Here is a 20,652-nt window from a genome sequence, read left to right on the forward strand (position 1 = left end):
AGCATTAAATTTTCAATAATATATATATATATATATATATATATATATATATATATATATATTATATATATATATATATATATATATATATATATATATATATATATATATATATATATATATATATATATATATATATATATAAGTTACGGAAATTGCTTTCCGCATAATTGATCGACGCCAGCAACATCGTCAGCACAGCCGGCAACAGTAACCCAAACTGCGAACAAAGCTAAACTTCGTTTACCTCGCCGCGATTGAAGCAAGTAGCTCGATTAATGCTTTGCAAGCAAAACCTCAGTACCTCGTGTGTGAGGCTCTGGGGGACTTTTCGATCACAATAAAATCAGAACGTTTTGGACCGTCAAACTCTGTGTGGTGCGAGCTCTGTCGCCGTTTTCACACCAGATCAAACTGTCAAAATTGCACCAGCGTTTCAAGGCTTTCAACGCTCATGGTATGGCAGATTTTCAAATCAAAATATATTTTTTCAAAGTTTTTTTTAAATTTTATTAGACTTTTAATAAATTTGTATACTTATAAATTGGTTTATGTCAAGCTTCGTGTGTGTACCGGGTTCGAGTTAGCTTTGAGCTATTCAGTTTGACAATTCTAAACCGACCAAAGAGATGGTTTAAATAATCGTTGTTTTGTGAGTTATTTCAATTTTGTTTAGTCTTTTGTAATTTGTGAATCAAATCTGGATTCGTTTCAGATTATTGATGGCCGTGATCTGCGTTAAATGTGGTTTCAATTTTGCGAAATTCAATCAGTTGGAAATGGTGGAGAAAAACAACAACTTTTTAAAAAAACATAAAAAAGTATGATAAAATTTACATGATATCACTTCAATATCTGGCATACCATAATTTTGTATGTACCTTGACCATAACTGACAGCTCGCACGACCTAGGTCAAACTCATCACTTTGGAGTAATTAATTAAAAGAAACCACCCTTGCATAATGGGACCTTTATAACTGGCGCAGTCGAGTCTTCGCCGGAAGGTGGCTGTGCCCAGTGATTGAAGTGGTCGTTCGCGAAAATCTCGGTAGTGAGACCGAAAGTACAAGTTAATGCGAAAAACACGGCAGTTGTTCATTCAGCAGAAATTCGTCACCAACGGCTCTGGAGATCAGGAGTGAAGCAGCCAAGGAAATTACCTGGTGAAGCAGCCACCGACCGAAGAAGATGAACCAACGTTATCCGCTGGATACTTCGGCAAGAGGCGTGATACCATCGTGTGCACATCGCGAAAAACTCAGAACCGAGTTCAGGAGCGCAGCACGACACGGATTTCAACACCTTCGACGAGGGAGACAAAGGAACAGCGTTACCCGGATTTTCAACAAGCAACAAAATTTAAAGTGAAAAAAATCTAAATTCAAAATTCAAAAATATTTTTCCAAATTTGATAAGTTAAGTGAGTGTGTGTGTGAGTAAAAACAAAATCAGCAATTCGGAAATCATTTAAATAATTCAACATGATCAGATTAACTAATTTGACAAAAGGAAAAAACACGATTCAAAATTTATTTTTTAGAAGGTGTGTGAGTGATAAAAAAACAAAGAAAACCATTTCAAAATTATGCAGCAAAAAAAATTCAGTTAATCGAGTGTGTTTGAAATTGTTGTGAGGAAACATTACAATGAAATAATAGTTTGTTTGTAATAGCTAATTACAAATCTCAATTTGTAATTCAGAGTTACAAAAGTGTAATAAATGAAGATGTAATTAAAGATTACGTAATCTTTGATTACAAATATTTGTAACACTTAATTACAAAACAGCAACAACTATAATGTTTCAAACATCACCGAATAAGCTTGAGATATTTCAAACTCGCTGAGTGACCTGTTTGGTAGTTCTTTCCGATGGAAAATTTATGTGCAGTCGATACGGATCGGGACGATCCTTTCTTGGTGAGGGAGCAGTTACGGAAATTGTAAAGTAAGTAAATCTTTCCCAGTTCCTGAGGGGAACACCCGTGAAGAGTATCGGGGCCGGCATTTACAAAGCGGATTCAGTGGCAGTTTTTCACTCAACTAATGTTAACATGTTTAGGTTAATGTTAACATTCCATAGGTCGCCTCCCTAAGGTGTCGTGATAAGGTCCAGTTTGTGACGATACACTACCTTCCCTTTACTAAGCAATCGAATCCAGAAGGGAAAAGATCACCAGTTGTGTTGGTCCGAGCCGGGATTTTAACCCCGATCTACCGCTTACGAGGCGGAAGCGTTACCACTAGGCTACGTGGCTCGGTTACGGAAATTGCTTTCCGCATAATTGATCGACGCCACCAACATCGTCAGCACAGCCGGCAACAGTAACCCAAACTGCGAACAAAGCTAAACTTCGTTTACCTCGCCGCGATTGAAGCAAGTAGCTCAATTAATGCTTTGCAAGCAAAACCTCAGTACCTCGTGTGTGAGGCTCTGGGGGACTTTTCGATCACAATAAAATCAGAACGTTTTGGACCGTCAAACTCATCACTTTGGAGTAATTAATTAAAAGAAACCACCCTTGCATAAAGGGACCTTTATAACTTTTTTATATATATATATATATATATATATATATATATATATATATATATATATATATATATATATATATATATACAGCAATTCCCCACGAAAACAGCATGATTCGAAAAAAAAGTTCTCCGATCGGGCTCAAAATTTTTCTGGGGGATCCTTGGCCGAAATAATTAGACCCGTATTTTTTTGTTTGGCCATTAGGGTGACCTACGCCGTGTTAGGGTGGTCCGAAAAATGGCAATTTTCGTCGATTTTCGCAAAAACCACTTTTTTCAAAAAATCATATCTCCGCGCCATATCATCCGATTTTAGCTGTCCTAGACGCAAAAGAAAGGTGATTAGTTTGGCTATTTGGGAAAAATAGTAAGAAGTTTCGAAAATCTAGCTTAACATTTGAAAAGGTCATATGAAAACTTAAAATGCTGTTTTGAAGGTCTCGGGACCAAAGAGCCTATGTCTGAAAATATTTTTATCGGATTCCTCGGAAAATTTCACATAACATATCAAAAAATGGTGAAGTTATGTTTTTGATACTCTGAGATACGATTTTTTGAAAATAAAAACTGTGTTTTTCGACGCGCCACGCGCAAAAATTGGAAAATGACGAAAACGGGAAAAAATCGACTTTTTTCACTAAAACTACGATAACTTTAAAATTTCAGCGATGACCTATACATGTTAGGATACTAAAATTTTCGTAATTAAAAGACGCAACTTTTGGTACCATAACATCTATAGGTCATCGCTGAAATTTGAAAGTTATCGCAGTTTTAGTGAAAAAAAGTCGATTTTTCCCCGTTTTCGTCATTTTCCAATTTTTGCGCGTGGCGCGTCGAAAAACACAGTTTTTATTTTCAAAAAATCGTATCTCAGAGTATCGAAAACATAACTTCACCATTTTTTGATATGTTATGTGAAATTTTCCGAGGAATCCGATAAAAATATTTTCATACATAGGCTCTTTGGTCCCGAGACCTTCAAAACAGCATTTTAAGTTTTCATATGACCTTTTCAAATGTTAAGCTAGATTTTCGAAACTTCTTACTATTTTTCCCAAATAGCCAAACTAATCACCTTTCTTTTGCGTCTAGGACAGCTAAAATCGGATGATATGGCGCGGAGATATGATTTTTTGAAAAAAGTGGTTTTTGCGAAAATCGACGAAAATTGCCATTTTTCGGACCACCCTAACACGGCGTAGGTCACCCTAATGGCCAAACAAAAAAATACGGGTCTAATTATTTCGGCCAAGGATCCCCCAGAAAAATTTTGAGCCCGATCGGAGAACTTTTTTTTCGAATCATGCTGTTTTCGTGGGGAATTGCTGTATATATATATATATATATATATATATATATATATATATATATATATATATATATATATATAGATATATATATATATATATATATATATATATATATATATATATATATATATATATATATATATATATATATATATATATATATATATATATATATATACAGCAATTCCATTTCAAAAGAGCCTAAACCGAAAAAAAAGTTCTCCGATCGGGCTCAAAATTTTTCTGGGGGTTCCTTGGCCAAAATAATTAGACCCGTATTTTTTTGTTTGGCCATTAGGGTGACCTACATCGTGCTAGGGTGGTTCGAAAAATGGCAATTTTCGTCATTTTTTGCAAAAACCACTTTTTTCAAAAAATCATATCTCCGCGCCATTTCATCCGATTTTAGCTGTCTTAGACGCAAAAGAAAGATGATGAGTTTGGCTATTTGGGAAAAATAGTAAGAAGTTTCAAAAATCTAGCTTAACATTTAAAAAAGTCGCATGAAAACTTAAAATGGCGTTTTGACCGTGTCTGGACCAAAGAGCCTATGTCTGAAAATATTTTTATCGGATTCCTTGGAAAATTTCACATAATATATCAAAAAATTGGCGATGTCAAACCGTACGTTTCGGAGATATGATTTTTTGAAAATAAAAACTGGGTTTTTCGACGAGCCACGCGCAAAAACGGGAAAATGACGAAATCGGCAAAAAATCAACTTTTTCCACTAAAACTGCGATAACTTTAAAATTTCAGCGATGACCTATAGATGTTATGGTACCAAAATTTTTGGTACCAGACACGGTCAAAACGCCATTTTAAGTTTTCATGCGACTTTTTTAAATGTTAAGCTAGATTTTTGAAACTTCTTACTATTTTTCCCAAATAGCCAAACTCATCATCTTTCTTTTGCGTCTAAGACAGCTGAAATCGGATGAAATGGCGCTGAGATATGATTTTTTGAAAAAAGAGGTTTTTGCGAAAAATGACGAAAATTGTCATTTTTCGAACCACCCTAGCGCGATGTAGGTCACCCTAATGGCCAAACAAAAAAATACGGGTCTAATTATTTTGGCCAAGGAACCCCCAGAAAAAATTTGAGCCCGATCGGAGAACTTTTTTTTTCGGTTTAGGCTCTTTTGAAATGGAATTGCTGTATATATATATATATATATATATATATATATATATATATATATATATATATATATATATACAGCAATTCCCCACGAAAACAGCATGGAAAAAAACAAAAGTGCTCGGATCGGGCTCAAATTTTTTCTGGGGGTTCCCTGGCCGAAATAATTAGACCCGTATTTTTTTGTTTGGCCATTAGGGTGACCTACGCCGTGTTAGGGTGGTCTGAAAAATTGCCATTTTCGTCGATTTTCGCAAAAACCACTTTTTTCGAAAAAACACAACTCCTCGCCATTTCAACCGATTTCAATCGTCTTATACGCAAATGAAAGGTGATAAGTTGACCTTTCAAAGGAAAATAATAAGAAGTTTCAATAATCTAGCCTAACATATGAAAAGGGCGTATGAAACTTTAAAATGCCGTTTTGACGGTGTCTGGACCAAAGAGCCTATGTCTGGAAATATTTTTATCGGATTCCCCGGACATTTTTACATAACATACTAAAAAATTGGAGGAGTTCATTAACAGGATTCCGAGATAAGATTTTTTGAAAATAAAATCCGTGTTTTTCGACGCGCCGCGCGCAAAAACCGGAAAATGACGAAATCGGCAAAAAATCAACTTTTTTCACTAAAACTGCGATAACTTTAAAATTTCAGCGATGACCTATAGATGTCTGGGTACCAAAAGTTGCGTCTTTTAATTACAAAAATTTTGGTACCCAGACATCTATAGGTCATCGCTGAAATTTTGAAGTTATCGCAGTTTTAGTGAAAAAAGTTGTTTTTTTGTCAATTTCGTCATTTTTCGGTTTCTGCGCGCGGCGCGTCGAAAAACACGGATTTTATTTTCAAAAAATCATATCTCGGAATCCTGTTAATGAACTCCTCCCATTTTTTAGTATGTTATGTAAAAATGTCCGGGGAATCCGATAAAAATATTTCCAGACATAGGCTCTTTGGTCCAGACACCGTCAAAACGGCATTTTAAAGTTTCATACGCCCTTTTCATATGTTAGGCTAGATTATTGAAACTTCTTACTATTTTTCTTTGAAAGGTCAACTTATCACCTTTCATTTGCGTATAAGACAATTGAAATCGGTTAAAATGGCGAGGAGTTATGATTTTTCGAAAAAAGTGGTTTTTGCGAAAATCGACGAAAATGGCCATTTTTCAGACCACCCTAACACGGCGTAGGTCACCCTAATGGCCAAACAAAAAAATACGGGTCTAATTATTTCGGCCAGGGAACCCCCAGAAAAAATTTGAGCCCGATCCGAGCACTTTTGTTTTTTTCCATGCTGTTTTCGTGGGGAATTGCTGTATATATATATATATATATATATATATATATATATACCGTAAAACGGGGTGACTTTGATAGCCGGGGTGACTTTGATAGGTTTGCGATTTTTCCGCAAAATGAAGAGTACAATTAAAATACGTAAGGAATGGTTTAGAAACATACTGACCATGGTAGAGAAGTGTTCAAAGTACCTCAAGAAGAACTTTTCATAAAATTTTGAAAAGTTTAAAAAGTTAGTTAACTATAGTTAAGAAAATGTTGATAAAAGTCATTATTTTAAACTTCTCAAAGTGTCATGAATTTCTCAATGAACATGATTTTTAATCGGAAAACGGAATGCATTTTCGGATTCTTCGGACAATTTTCCACTAGGAGAAGGTTAAATAAGTTTGAAAATAAAAAATAATATGTGTTTTTGAAACACAATTAAAAAATATCTCCAAATTTATAGGCAATTTCAGTTAAACAAATTTCATGTAAAATGTTTAAACTTGTGATCTGTGCTTCGAATTTAGTATAAAATGCAATATAAACCGATAATTTTATAAACAAAACTAGTTTTAACAAATTTCAGGCAAAATTCCGACTTTTTTACAATTTTACCTGAAATTTATATGTATTTTGTTAAAAAGCTTATAAACTTAGTTAACTAAATATAAACATTGATTTTTTTCTTTAAAACTATATCAGCTACTTTAGTGATGGTGCATTTAACGTACAAATAAAGTTTGAACATCTTAAATATGATTTTAACAAGAAAAACTATGACTATCAAAGTCACCCCGGAGTTAAAACTAAGAATTTTAAACGTAACTATTTTTCTAAACACTATTAAAAAACTGTTTTTCCCGAAAAGGTGCATGGACTTTGTGTGACCTACCCCAGTACATGTTTTAAATATAATAATTATAAGAAAAACCTTAACTGTTGGAAAATATTCTAAAAACAAATTGAAATCCTATCAAAGTCACCCCGGTTTACGGTATATATATATATATATATATATATATATATATATATACAGTAGGGTGCCCAGAAAAATTGACCCCCTGCTCCACAAGCGGAAAACGGTTTTTTGGGTTATTTTAAGCATCTGTGTAAATTTTGAGCGAATTTGGTTGCGATTAACCCATTGATACCCGAGCCTAAAGTTGGTGAAAAAACAGTTTTTCATACAAAAATGACTTTTTTAAATCGCTAATAACTTTTCAGGATCGAGTTTTACAGCTTTGGTATGTTCTACAAAGTTGTAGAGCATTAAATTTTCAATGGGAATCTCACTTTTGGGAATAATTTGATGGAATTAGCGCAATCTGCAGACCAAACCGTAAGAAAATTGGGTTTTCCATATATTTTTTTCGATTTTTCCCATACAAACTTCACCTTCGAGTATCAATGGGTAAATGTTGACCGATTTTGCTCATATTTGGCCCAGAGTCCTAAAATTGCTCAAGGAACAATATTCGGCTTGTGGAGCGAGGTTTTGAGGAAAAGTCCCATATTCTGGGCACCCTAATATACAGCAATTCCATTTGAAAAGAGCCTTAACCGAAAAAAAAGTTCTCCGATCGGGCTCAAAATTTTTCTGGGGGTTCCTTGGCCAAAATAATTAGACCCGTATTTTTTTGTTTGGCCATTAGGGTGACCTACATCGTGCTAGGGTGGTTCGAATTATGGGAATTTTCGTCATTTTTTGCAAAAACCACTTTTTTCTAAAAATCATATCTCCGCGCCATTTCATCCGATTTTAGCTGTCTTAGATGCAAAAGAAAGGTGATGAGTTTGGCTATTTGGGAAAAATAGTAAAAAGTTCCAAAAATCTAGCTTAACTATTGAAAAAGTCTTATGAAAACATAAAATGGCGTTTTGACCGTGTCTGGACCAAAGAGCCTATGTCTGAAAATATTTTTATCGGATTCCTCGGAAAATTTCACATAACATATCAAAAAATTGGCGATGTCGAACCGTACGTTTTGGAGATACGATTTTTTGAAAATAAAAACTGCGTTTTTCGACGCGCCACGCGCAAAAACGGGAAAATGACGAAATCGGCAAAAAATCAACTTTTTTCACTAAAACTGCGATAACTTTAAAATTTCAGCGATGACCTATAGATGTTTGGGTATCAAAATTTTCGTAATTGAAAGACGCAACTTTTGGTACCATAACATCTATAGGTCATCGCTGAAATTTTAAAGTTATCGCAGTTTTAGTAAAAAAAGTTGATTTTTTGCCGATTTCGTCATTTTCCTGTTTTTGCGCGTGGCGCGTCGAAAAACTCAGTTTTTATTTTCAAAAAATCATATCTCTGAAATGTACGGTTCGACATCGCCAATTTTTTTATATTTTATGTGAAATTTTCCGAGGAATCCGATAAAAATATTTTCAGACATAGGCTCTTTGGTCCAGACACGGGCAAAACGCCATTTTAAGTTTTCATACGACTTTTTCAATAGTTAAGCTAGATTTTTGGAACTTCTTACTATTTTTCCCAAATAGCCAAACTCATCACCTTTCTTTTGCGTCTAGGACAGCTAAAATCGGATGAAATGGCGCGGAGATATGATTTTTCGAAAAAAGTGGTTTTTGCGAAAAATGACGAAAATTGCCATTTTTCGAACCACCCTAGCACGATGTAGGTCACCCTAATGGCCAAACAAAAAAATACGGGTCTAATTATTTTGGCCAAGGAACCCCCAGAAAAATTTTGAGCCCGATCGGAGAACTTTTTTTTCGGTTTAGGCTCTTTTCAAATGGAATTGCTGTATATATATATATATATATATATATATATATATATGTATATATATTAAAACATGCAATCAAAATGAGTAATTTTTCAGTACAAATCGGACAGATGACCAATCAGAGCGAGCGTATGCATTCGAGGCCGCGCCCCTTTTGTGCCGTTCTCCGGCTGTGCCGCTATTTAAGCAGAAAATTTCGCAAAAGCAAGTCACTTTGGAACGAGCACTCGAACTGTGCACGTCGGGTCGGCGCGGAGCAGCAGCAGCAGCAGCCAATAGAAGAAGAGGACCAGCAACCAGAAGGAAGAACCACCAGCAGCAGAAGGAGGAAATTCGAGCGACGCGAACCGGTGGAAGTCGCTATGATGCGGCGGTTCTGATGAAAAATGGCCATTTCGACAGTGGTGGCCAAAACCTGGAGTGGCCGGTGCCCTCAAAGCAGGTTCCTCCGGGGCCCGGAGGGCCTTTTACAGAACCATACGAGTTGTGGCAATATGGGTATCAAAATTCATGGTTTTTGATACTGAACATGAAAATGGCCATTTCGACATTGTTGGCCACAACCTGGAGTGGCCGGTGATTTCAAAGCAGGTTCCCCCGGGACCCGCGGGAACATTTACAGAACCATACGAGTTGTGACAATATGGGTATCAAAATTCATGGTTTTTGAGACTGAACATGAAAATGGCCATTTCGACAGTGTTGGCCACAACCTGGAGTGGTCGGTGATCTCAATGCAGGTTCCCCCTGGGCCCGGGGGAACTTTTACAGAACCTTACGAGTTTTGGCAATATAGGTATCAAAATTCATGGTTTTTGATACTGAACATGCCAATGGCCATTTCGACAGCGGTGGCCAAAACCTGGAGTGGCCGGTGATCTCAAAGCAGGTTCCCCCGGGGCCCGGAGGGCCTTTTATAGAACCATATGAGTTGTGGCAATATAGGTATCAAAATTCATGGTTTTTGATACTGAACATGCCAATGGCCATTTCGACAGTGGTGGCCAAAACCTGGAGTGGCCGCTGCCCTCAAAGAAGGTTCCTCTGGGGCCTGGGGGACATTTACAGAACCATACGAGTTGTTGCAATATGGGTATCAAAATTCATGGTTTTTGATACTGTACATGAAAATTGACATTTCGACCGTAGTGGCCACAACCTGGAGTTCCCGATGCCCTCAAAGCAGGTTCCCCCGGGGCCCAGGGTAACATTAATCGAAACATATGAGTTGTGGCAATATGGGTATCAAAATTCATAGTTTTGATATTGAACCTGCAAATGGCCATTTCGACAGTAGTGGCCACAACCTGGAGTTGCCGGTGCCGTCATGGAAGGTTCACCTTGGGGGAACATTTATGACAATTTTGCCGAAAAATCTATGAAACAAAATAAAATAATCTTATTCCAAATTTCACTAGCAATCAAAAAACTCATTCATATTGTTTGGTCCTATGTCTTTCGGTTATGTCTCTGACATACCATCTTGAACTTTTATATTATGTAACGGATTTTATGAACATTCCCGCGTCACGCATTTCGTGGACGCTCCCCTTTAAATGTCATTCATCTTTCCTGTCTCTCTCTGTATCTTGCTGATTCATTCTTGTCGCGCGTACGGACCTGAAAGGACGTGTCTGTTAGGATACTAAAATTTTCGTAATTAAAAGACGCAACTTTTGGTACCATAACATCTATAGGTCATCGCTGAAATTTGAAAGTTATCGCAGTTTTAGTGAAAAAAAGTCGATTTTTCCCCGTTTTCGTCATTTTCCAATTTTTGCGCGTGGCGCGTCGAAAAACACAGTTTTTATTTTCAAAAAATCGTATCTCAGAGTATCGAAAACATAACTTCACCATTTTTTGATATGTTATGTGAAATTTTCCGAGGAATCCGATAAAAATATTTTCATACATAGGCTCTTTGGTCCCGAGACCTTCAAAACAGCATTTTAAGTTTTCATATGACCTTTTCAAATGTTAAGCTAGATTTTCGAAACTTCTTACTATTTTTCCCAAATAGCCAAACTAATCACCTTTCTTTTGCGTCTAGGACAGCTAAAATCGGATGATATGGCGCGGAGATATGATTTTTTGAAAAAAGTGGTTTTTGCGAAAATCGACGAAAATTGCCATTTTTCGGACCACCCTAACACGGCGTAGGTCACCCTAATGGCCAAACAAAAAAATACGGGTCTAATTATTTCGGCCAAGGATCCCCCAGAAAAATTTTGAGCCCGATCGGAGAACTTTTTTTTCGAATCATGCTGTTTTCGTGGGGAATTGCTGTATATATATATATATATATATATATATATATATATATATATATATATATATTATATATATATATATATATATATATATATATATATATATATATATATATATATATATATATATATATATATATATATATATATATATATATATATATATATATATATATATATATATATATATATACAGCAATTCCATTTCAAAAGAGCCTAAACCGAAAAAAAAGTTCTCCGATCGGGCTCAAATTTTTTCTGGGGGTTCCTTGGCCAAAATAATTAGACCCGTATTTTTTTGTTTGGCCATTAGGGTGACCTACATCGCGCTAGGGTGGTTCGAAAAATGACAATTTTCGTCATTTTTCGCAAAAACCTCTTTTTTCAAAAAATCATATCTCAGCGCCATTTCATCCGATTTCAGCTGTCTTAGACGCAAAAGAAAGATGATGAGTTTGGCTATTTGGGAAAAATAGTAAGAAGTTTCAAAAATCTAGCTTAACATTTAAAAAAGTCGCATGAAAACTTAAAATGGCGTTTTGACCGTGTCTGGACCAAAGAGCCTATGTCTGAAAATATTTCTATCGGATTCCTTGGAAAATTTCACATAATATATCAAAAAATTGGCGATGTCGAACCGTACGTTTCGGAGATATGATTTTTTGAAAATAAAAACTGGGTTTTTCGACGAGCCACGCGCAAAAACGGGAAAATGACGAAATCGGCAAAAAATCAACTTTTTCCACTAAAACTGCGATAACTTTAAAATTTCAGCGATGACCTATAGATGTTATGGTACCAAAATTTTTGGTACCATAACATCTATAGGTCATCGCTGAAATTTTAAAGTTATCGCAGTTTTAGTGGAAAAAGTTGATTTTTTGCCGATTTCGTCATTTTCCCGTTTTTGCGCGTGGCTCGTCGAAAAACCCAGTTTTTATTTTCAAAAAATCATATCTCCGAAACGTACGGTTCGACATCGCCAATTTTTAGATATGTTATGTGAAATTTTCCAAGGAATCCGATAAAAATATTTTCAGACATAGGCTCTTTGGTCCAGACACGGTCAAAACGCCATTTTAAGTTTTCATGCGACTTTTTTAAATGTTAAGCTAGATTTTTGAAACTTCTTACTATTTTTCCCAAATAGCCAAACTCATCATCTTTCTTTTGCGTCTAAGACAGCTGAAATCGGATGAAATGGCGCTGAGATATGATTTTTTGAAAAAAGAGGTTTTTGCGAAAAATGACGAAAATTGTCATTTTTCGAACCACCCTAGCGCGATGTAGGTCACCCTAATGGCCAAACAAAAAAATACGGGTCTAATTATTTTGGCCAAGGAACCCCCAGAAAAAATTTGAGCCCGATCGGAGAACTTTTTTTTCGGTTTAGGCTCTTTTGAAATGGAATATATATATATATATATATATATATATATATATATATATATATATATATATATATATATATATATATATATATATATATATATATATATATATATATATATATATATATATATATATATATATATATATATATATATATATATATATATATATATATATATATATATACAGCAATTCCCCACGAAAACAGCATGATTCGAAAAAAAAGTTCTCCGATCGGGCTCAAAATTTTTCTGGGGGATCCTTGGCCGAAATAATTAGACCCGTATTTTTTTGTTTGGCCATTAGGGTGACCTACGCCGTGTTAGGGTGGTCCGAAAAATGGCAATTTTCGTCGATTTTCGCAAAAACCACTTTTTTCAAAAAATCATATCTCCGCGCCATATCATCCGATTTTAGCTGTCCTAGACGCAAAAGAAAGGTGATTAGTTTGGCTATTTGGGAAAAATAGTAAGAAGTTTCGAAAATCTAGCTTAACATTTGAAAAGGTCATATGAAAACTTAAAATGCTGTTTTGAAGGTCTCGGGACCAAAGAGCCTATGTATGAAAATATTTTTATCGGATTCCTCGGAAAATTTCACATAACATATCAAAAAATGGTGAAGTTATGTTTTCGATACTCTGAGATACGATTTTTTGAAAATAAAAACTGTGTTTTTCGACGCGCCACGCGCAAAAATTGGAAAATGACGAAAACGGGGAAAAATCGACTTTTTTTCACTAAAACTGCGATAACTTTCAAATTTCAGCGATGACCTATAGATGTTATGGTACCAAAAGTTGCGTCTTTTAATTACGAAAATTTTAGTATCCTAACAGACACGTCCTTTCAGGTCCGTACGCGCGACAAGAATGAATCAGCAAGATACAGAGAGAGACAGGAAAGATGAATGACATTTAAAGGGGAGCGTCCACGAAATGCGTGACGCGGGAATGTTCATAAAATCCGTTACATAATATAAAAGTTCAAGATGGTATGTCAGAGACATAACCGAAAGACATAGGACCAAACAATATGAATGAGTTTTTTGATTGCTAGTGAAATTTGGAATAAGATTATTTTATTTTGTTTCATAGATTTTTCGGCAAAATTGTCATAAATGTTCCCCCAAGGTGAACCTTCCATGACGGCACCGGCAACTCCAGGTTGTGGCCACTACTGTCGAAATGGCCATTTGCAGGTTCAATATCAAAACTATGAATTTTGATACCCATATTGCCACAACTCATATGTTTCGATTAATGTTACCCTGGGCCCCGGGGGAACCTGCTTTGAGGGCATCGGGAACTCCAGGTTGTGGCCACTACGGTCGAAATGTCAATTTTCATGTACAGTATCAAAAACCATGAATTTTGATACCCATATTGCAACAACTCGTATGGTTCTGTAAATGTCCCCCAGGCCCCAGAGGAACCTTCTTTGAGGGCAGCGGCCACTCCAGGTTTTGGCCACCACTGTCGAAATGGCCATTGGCATGTTCAGTATCAAAAACCATGAATTTTGATACCTATATTGCCACAACTCATATGGTTCTATAAAAGGCCCTCCGGGCCCCGGGGGAACCTGCTTTGAGATCACCGGCCACTCCAGGTTTTGGCCACCGCTGTCGAAATGGCCATTGGCATGTTCAGTATCAAAAACCATGAATTTTGATACCTATATTGCCAAAACTCGTAAGGTTCTGTAAAAGTTCCCCCGGGCCCAGGGGGAACCTGCATTGAGATCACCGACCACTCCAGGTTGTGGCCAACACTGTCGAAATGGCCATTTTCATGTTCAGTCTCAAAAACCATGAATTTTGATACCCATATTGTCACAACTCGTATGGTTCTGTAAATGTTCCCGCGGGTCCCGGGGGAACCTGCTTTGAAATCACCGGCCACTCCAGGTTGTGGCCAACAATGTCGAAATGGCCATTTTCATGTTCAGTATCAAAAACCATGAATTTTGATACCCATATTGCCACAACTCGTATGGTTCTGTAAAAGGCCCTCCGGGCCCCGGGGGAACCTGCTTTGAGGGCACCGGCCACTCCAGGTTTTGGCCACCACTGTCGAAATGGCCATTTTTCATGAGAACCGCCGCATCATAGCGACTTCCACCGGTTCGCGTCGCTCGAATTTCCTCCTTCTGCTGCTGGTGGTTCTTCCTTCTGGTTGCTGGTCCTCTTCTTCTATTGGCTGCTGCTGCTGCTGCTCCGCGCCGACCCGACGTGCACAGTTCGAGTGCTCGTTCCAAAGTGACTTGCTTTTGCGAAATTTTCTGCTTAAATAGCGGCACAGCCGGAGAACGGCACAAAAGGGGCGCGGCCTCGAATGCATACGCTCGCTCTGATTGGTCATCTGTCCGATTTGTACTGAAAAATTACTCATTTTGATTGCATGTTTTAAGTGATTTAACTATGTTTAGTCAAACTTTCTATGTAGTTAAACGATATCTGAAGTCTTCGCCTTTCGATTGGTGGTTCAACCGTCTGGATTAATTCACAGGGAAAAAAGATATAAGCGTTCGAAATGTCCCCTTTTTTTGAACGCTTAAAAGTGACGCTTTAGATCAAATTTCTGAACTGGTCCCCTAATATAGTAAGTAGAGACATAGTCCTATGTCAAAAGTAAATTGTAAATTTTTATAGGGTTGATAAAATAAAAAAAAGATTTTTCTCTCATGATAACTCCAGCTTGCTGTTTCGCTCAACACACAGCTCAATCGAACACGGGGCGTTCAACTCCTGGGTTTCTTACGCGGCTACGCTGGGTGCCAGCATCTTGCTCGGCAACAAACACACTTCAGATCTTGAATCAGCTGCAGTTGGTCCAGTCCGGTTTCTCCGCTTTGGCCATCAAGGCGAAAAGCACGGACTCGGTTGATCTCCAACACCGGCTCTTCCAACTGGGACGAAGATTCAGACACAGTATCGCAAAACTGCACAAGCTTCAGTATCTTGCACACTCTTGCTGATAGCAAAGGAATGTGCGATCCATTCACTACCTGGAGAAGAAGCTTGTATTTTCGACCATCGCGTCGACAGGGAACAACGATCGCACCGAGGACAGGAATCTCTGCTCCACTGAAGTTTTCCAGGCGGCAGTCTGACGGTAGAAGTTTCAGTCTGGCACATCCGGTCATCGTTGTTACCCAAGTGTAACCCACGAGACTTGTGTTAGCACCAGTGTCCAAATTCCAGCGGGATGATTGCCACTTACCGTCGACGTAGAAATCCAGCTCCGCCGTCACGTGGCCTCCAAGTTCAGGCGAGTTTTCGATCTTGCCGATCACTGCGCTTGCTTCGCTGCCGCTGCTCGACTCGTTGCTGTCCGACTCCTCATCTTCCAGAGAATCTCGATGAACCTTGTGCACTTTTCACTTGCTCTTCGATCGCTTTCGCCGGTCCGACTTGCACGCTCTTTCAAAATGAGTCTTCCGGCCACAGCGGTTACACCTCTTACCAAAAGCAGGGCAGACTCCTTTCTCAAACTCGTGCCAATCGCCGCAGAACTTGCACTCCTTCTTCTTCCGGATCTTCTTGACATCATCACACGTCCGGCCCACGACCTGGCCGTAGGTTACAATGAGTTTCTCTGCACGGCAGGTCTTCAGGTCCTGCATGCCCAGCATCCTGGTCTGGAGATTTGGCCACTTGTTCAATGTGACGATCTTGAACCGCAGCATTTCTTTCTCGAGAGCTCCGAACTGGCATGACTTCAACAGAACCTTCAGCTTCCTCAGGTAGTCGTCGATGCTTTCGACCGGATCTTGCAAAAGGCCAAAAAAAATGATCCAGTCGACGAACTTCCGTTTGCGCACTACCTTTTCCTTAATCGCTGTCAGAGCAATTTCTGGATCATCCGTCTCTGCCACCGTAAGCTCAAAATTGAAGTACTTTTGGCGCGCCACACTTCCGATTACTGACACAAGGATGCTCGTTTTCTGCTTCTTCATCGTGTCCGGCCAACCATCCATCCCAGCGGCGGATGCGATTCTGCTTGAAAAACTCAAAGTTTGCCTCCACGTCTCCGGCCAGCTCCAGCGGAGGGGGAAGCGGCAAAGCGGGGCCCGCCGAACTTCCAGCGGCCAGCGTTGTTGACTGCTTCACGACCATTTTTTGCAACGATGCCTTCTCCTGATGCTTCATAAAAATCTTGAACTGCTCAGCGTCCATTTTTCTCGAATTTTCTTCTCCACTTCACTTCCGCGAAATCTCCAACAATTCGACGACGCGCACAAAGAAATATTCCCGCCGGACAGGATCGCACACGTTCGCAACACAGAGAGCAACTTATCCGATCACTTCCGCGTATGATTCTTTGACCGCCCGACGTTGAATCTCCTCACAGGAACCTTCCGCGTTTTACCGATGACGCCGGAAATTCACTAGTTGTCCGCGAAAACTTCTGACACCATGTTTTAGTACCGTAAACCAGGGTCAATCGGGACACATGGGGCGAACTGGGACAGCAGTTTTAACCATGTTGGAGCACAATATTTTGATTTTTCTGGTTGGTTTCGGTTAGAACAGACTCAGGCCAACAAAATGTGTACATCCATTTCCAAATTTAAAAGCTTTAAGTGCTCTAAAAACAGCTGTCCCTATTCAGACTGTAGTCCCGATTCACCCCAGATTACGGTACGAATAAATGAGACGCGATTTGCGATTCACAACAACTCGACTTTATTCAGACACGTCCTTTCAGGTCCGTACGCGCGACAAGAATGAATCAGAATGATAGAGAGAGACAGGAAAGATGAATGACATTTAAAGGAGAGCGTCCACGAAATGCGTGACGCGTGGATGTTCATAAAATCCGTTACATAATATAACATTCTTGTCATTCAATTTTATATTGTATGGGGGAATGGTAGATATGAATATAAAAATAAATCTTACAGTGAAAAGATAAATACAAATAAGCAGTAATTTTAAAGATGATTCCGGGAAGCTGCAAAACAAACAACTATAATTGAAAAGACAATTGCTCCAGATGTTTCCATTGCTGAAAGAAAAGGAACAGGATAAGGAAGGATATAAACATTTAAATAAATCATATAGTGAATAGATAAATGTAGGCATTAAAATTGAAGAAGATTCCCGGAAGCTGGAAGAAAGATAATTATATTTTAAAGAAAAATTCTTCAATGGAACCATGCTATTTCAGTTACTGACAAACGTTCGACAGTGCGAGGGATAAGAACCGCGGGGAAACCTGCAGGGACTTTCTTTGCATTAAGAGCTATCCAAGGTGTGGTAGACTGCGAGGAGCAGTAACCAGCTCGGAGCTCGAAATAAAGTAAACAAGTCGCCTTGATGTTCCAGCCGAAAAGACTGATTTTTGTTTATTTGAACTCGGGTATTTATACTAGTCAAATTTGTTGCATCACATGTAATTTGAGTGGTGACACTTACGTGCTACAGTATAGACTTCTGGAGTTGGCTTGTACTGGGTTGAACCCTTGCGCTGGCTCAGCAGGAGTCAGCGTCCCGGCCAATTGTCGATGAACCGAAATATGGTTCGAAAAAGGCTATACGCAAGCATCAGCAATTATGCTTGCGCCAAGTGGTTCTAACTGTGTGTGGGCTCTACAGTCAGGCAGGGTTTGTGTTTTGAAAGACAAAACCTGGTCTTGTTGTGCGAGGTCCGGGCATGGTAATAAAAATGGAAATTAAGTGTGAATGGGTATGTTGGGAATGCAGTGGTGTTCAGACTATTACACTAGCATATGCGACGAGTGTAGCTTATTTAGGTAATCTCAAATACTTATAACTTTAAAATTCGATATCTCTGGAACGAAACATATTCCTTTCTGTTGATAAGTGATTTTTATGTAAAATTGCACGGAGAATACGATGGTGAAGTCAAATTTAAAAAATAAATAGGGCTGTTTTAAGATACAACCATTTAAGGTTTTCAATTGCGCACTACAGGTAGACACATTATTTTAATTCTGATTTTGTTTACAGAAATGGATTCTACGTCCAATTTCCTTCAAAATTGAGTCTAAGACCGACCCTCTAAGATTTGTGGTTCCTGAGTTATCGTCGTTTGAAGATAGGAGTTTCGCTCAAAAATCGTCAAAAAGTCGATTTTTTGGGAGGGTACAAAAATGGAGGGGGTGGTCCGATTTGGATGAAATTCGGGATTTTTGCATGATTTGATAGTCTCAACAGCTCTGCCAAATTTGAGCAGAATCGGAGATGGTAATTTTCAAAATTGCATTTTTTTCTTGCACACTTCAGGTGGAATGACCCATATGACAAATGGCGAGTGTATCCAGGTTTTTAACAACATGGACGAAAACCGAAGGTAACGCTTGCAACGGTACGGGGGTACTGTCAAACCTATTTTGTAACGCACGCTCACGTCACGTCATTCTTGAGCTCCTGTCAAAATTTTTCACCAAGATGGCGTCACATATTTTTGCTCCCGTTCCGCACCAACCGCACACAACAAAACATTTTCTGCTGATGCCCGGAATATTTTCGAAACAACCCGTTTCTCTCCGAAAGCCGGAGCCCAGGAGCAACCCGAGACAGATCCGCTGGCCGGAAACAAGTCCATGCGACCATTGTGCCAGAAATAAACCCCATACAGCAAGACAGAAAGAAGCTCGTGAAAGAACCTCTGCTTCCTGCTAACCGCCAGCTGGAACCGTGTCCGTGGCTAAGGAAAACATCCGAGGCAACATTCGCTGGCCACTGGCCGTAACAGTGGAAAAGGCGCGTCGGAAATACACGTCACAGAACCTGTTGGTTTCGGGTAGCGGCGGCCGGAAGAAACGGTGTTGTCTCGGGTGTTTCTCTTAGCCACGGGCACGGTTCCAGCTAACAGATCTGTCGCGAATTTCTTTCTGCGCCTTGAGTCTGGTATTTTTTGGTTATCTGGTCAGTTGGTCCTGTGAGTTGTTTCCTCGCTTATTTTCCACTCTTCAGCGAGCGCTACTTCGTTCCCCGCAGCAGTCATCCGGCAGACACGATTAGTCTCGTTTAGTTTATTTGTTCTGTGAACATAACCTTAACCTCGAGATGGTGTGTTCATTCCGGAATGGGGACAGCAGGAAATGTGAAGACAAGTCGGAAGGGTTTCGCTCGATGGGATCAAGATTGCTAGCGGGTCCGGTGGAACAGTTGGCAAATGTTTGAAATTTTGGTTTTTATTTCCTTCATCGTCATGTCATTGAAAATATTTGACATTGACGGACGGCCCTCCGGGTGTTTTCCAGCTGCAGACCTCTCTGGCGTTCCACCAGGGTGTGGGTTGGTAGACCCCGGGCAATCCATCGGCGAATAGAATGTGCAACAAAGTGGGAACAATCTCGAGGAAACACCACAGAAAGAACCTACTGACCAGAAACCAGATAATCAAAAAAATACCAGAGTCAGACGCCAGAAAGAAATTTGTGACAGATCTGTTAGCTGGAACCGTGTCCGTGGCTAAGAGAAACACCCGAGACAACACCAGCAGCCGCTACCCGAAACCAACAAGTTCTGTGACGTGTATTTCCGACGCGCCTTTTCCACTGTTACGGCCAGTGGCCAGCGAATGTTGCCTCGGATGTTTTTCTTAGCCACGGACACGGTTCCAGCTGGCGGTTAGCAGGAAGCAGAGGTTCTTTCACGAGTTTCTTTCTGTCTTGCTGTCTCGGGTTTATTTCTGGCACGATGGTCACACGGACTAGTTTCCGGCCAGCGGATCTGTCTCGGTTTGCTCCTGGGCTCCGGCTTTCGGAGAGAAACGGGTTGTTTCGAAAATATTCCGGGCATCAGCAGAAAATGGTTCGTTGTGTGCGGTTGGTGCGGGACGGGAGCAAAAATATGTGACGCCATCTTGGTGAAAAGTTTTGACAGGAGTTCAAGAATGACGTGACGTGAGCGTGCGTTATAAAATTGGTTTGACAGTACCCCCGTACCGTTACAAGCGTTACCTTCGGTAT

The 20,652-nt window shown here is 39.1% G+C and overlaps 1 protein-coding gene and 1 long non-coding RNA gene across 2 annotated transcripts in view; one reads left to right on the forward strand and one right to left on the reverse strand.

Moving 5' to 3' along the window:
• The window catches only part of LOC120428915 (uncharacterized), a gene marked incomplete at its 5' end in the record, with an annotated part of 240,613 nt that overhangs the window by 2,552 nt on the left and 217,409 nt on the right, over positions 1 to 20,652 (reverse strand). The gene's annotated exons all lie outside the window — the stretch shown is intronic.
• On the forward strand, positions 115 to 2,490 carry LOC120428919 (uncharacterized). The gene is made up of 2 exons (XR_005607175.2): positions 115 to 363; positions 914 to 2,490. It is a non-coding gene; the product is annotated as an uncharacterized LOC120428919 (long non-coding RNA).

Source organism: Culex pipiens, chromosome 1 (genome assembly GCF_016801865.2).
Source record: "Culex pipiens pallens isolate TS chromosome 1, TS_CPP_V2, whole genome shotgun sequence".
In the NCBI taxonomy this organism is placed as follows: Eukaryota; Metazoa; Arthropoda; class Insecta; order Diptera; family Culicidae; genus Culex; species Culex pipiens.